A 2,322-nucleotide genomic window follows, 5' to 3' on the forward strand; every position below is an offset into this window, starting at 1 on the left:
AAAAAAAAAAAAATTACTAAAATCAGTATTTTCACATACCCTAAGCTTCACTGAGTAAATTTCAATTTCCATAGTTACTTCTGTCTATGCAAATTACCATTTTAATTAAAACTGTTTAATATAGATCATTTCATAATCTAAATCATGTCATTTTTGAGTCATTAAACTTCATTTGATATTGGCCATATTTCTGCTACTAGAATCTCATTGATTTCCTCTTCATTCATACAGCTGATGAAGTGACTTTGACTGAATGATCTTGTGCTAGTAAAAAAGTACATCACTTTGTCAACAAAAAGTATATACAAAAGATATATGTCATCTACATCACTATTCACACCTAATTTATGATGCTTTTTGTTTTCTACATGTTCTATAATATCTTATTCTTGAAGAACATTTTACTTATTTAATTAAAAAATCACCTATTTAATTATGAACTAGTATATTTTATAAAATTGTGTCATTTTAATCATAATCAGTCATGATCATATCAACTAGTACTAAATATTTGCTGTAGTTTTGTGTACAAATGCAGTTATATTATTATACAAAACAATATCAAAACGGTTTTATTAAGCTTTATTTTGTTTAGGTTTTCTGTCTGATCGTTTGGCTTGCATGTTTGTCTGTGTGCCATGTACATACTTAGTGCCCACAGAGGTCAGAAGTGGATGTTGGAACTTGTAGAAATGAAGTAATGGGTGGTTATGAGTCTCTGATGGGTTCTGAGACTTGAATCCAGGCCCTCTGCAAGAATAACAAGTGCTCTCTACCTCTGAACTAAATCTCCCAACCCCAAAATAAAACTTCTAGATTCTTATTTCTTCCTATTCTCTCCACAGTGTTGAGCATGTGCATTAAATCCAGTCCTCCACATTTTCTCACTTGGTATAATAAACCTACTCTACATTTCCCCATTCTCATCCCTCGCCCCATGATCTTCTGTCTGTCCCTACTCAAATCCCCTTTTCCGGAAGTTATAAAGAGTTTAGATTTTCAAGGATACCTTTATCATTTTGTCTACTGCATTTACTACTGACACAGCAATCCTTCAGTTTTAAGTTTTTGATTACAAATGTGAAAATTGACACTATTTCTTCCTTCGTTTTTATTTTAAATTGCATACTAAATTAAAATATATGTAAAACTAGCATAATCAAACTGCATATTTAGGTGTGAAAATGATAACTCTTAGAAGATCTCATACACAAAGAAAGGGGAATGATCATATAGTCAAGATATGTCAGTCTCTAGGCAGGAAACAATGTGAATTGATAGTGAAAGTAAGGCATGTATATAAAAGGATTGTCTTTCTCTCCTTAGGGAGAAAGTTACACCATCTTGTAAGAGAGAAAATTTAGACACACATTTATTTGCAAAACAGAAAATCTTAATAAAATTATGATCAAAACTCAAAGAACCTATATTCCACACGTTATATAAATTTATTCTAGGTTGAGTTCTTTCTTAGGTGGACAATCAAACCACTGATATTTTTTAAAAATATTTTTAAACAAGTTATATAAAAACAAGGAAAAATAATACTGTTATATCTAGGGAAAGGCAGATAGAAATAAAAAAATAAAACCTCAATATTTTCAAGAGTCAAGATTTACAGTTGTGAAGAATAAAGGAAACGGGACTTAAATTTTATGCTTTGATTGTTTCTGATTGATAATGAAATATGGTCATTGCATATTTATAATCTACACAGAATAGGAAAAAGCCATAGATATCTTAGAGAGCAATGAACAGTGAATAACACAGTTATTACACTATCCCTCTAGACATTACCAGGCATGAATGCTCAAGACAAACCCACAGGCTTCTGGTATCCACAGACAATAAAGAATTAGGAAAACTCAGATAATTGGTGTGTGTGCTACCTGCTTTGTTCCAGCACTCCAAGTGGATTCTCTTTTTACAAGTTCCTGCACTCAAAGTCAATCCTCTTTTCCAACTTTTTGTTACTCACAGTGGAAGATCAAACAAATGAACTCCGGGCATGAATGCTATCAATGCCTAGTTACAAAATCAGATATACACAACCCTGTCCAATGGACAATCACAAACCCATAACTCCTTCAAGGAAACAAAATCAGCATCACTGCCTCTGTAGACAGGCAATTTCTGCTTCACATTTTATATCTCATTTCACTTTATTTGATTGCCAAATATAAACTACTTCTGCCACCTCAAAGACTCTTTAGTATTCGTCTGTACAAATCAAAAGGATTATGGAAGAAGGCTCTGATGAATGTTGAACAACTCTGTGATATGATTTTAATTCAACAAATCTAAACTTAGTTGTAGTAGACA

This window comes from Microtus ochrogaster, chromosome 2 (genome assembly GCF_000317375.1).
Source record: "Microtus ochrogaster isolate Prairie Vole_2 chromosome 2, MicOch1.0, whole genome shotgun sequence".
Classification (NCBI taxonomy): domain Eukaryota; kingdom Metazoa; phylum Chordata; class Mammalia; order Rodentia; family Cricetidae; genus Microtus; species Microtus ochrogaster.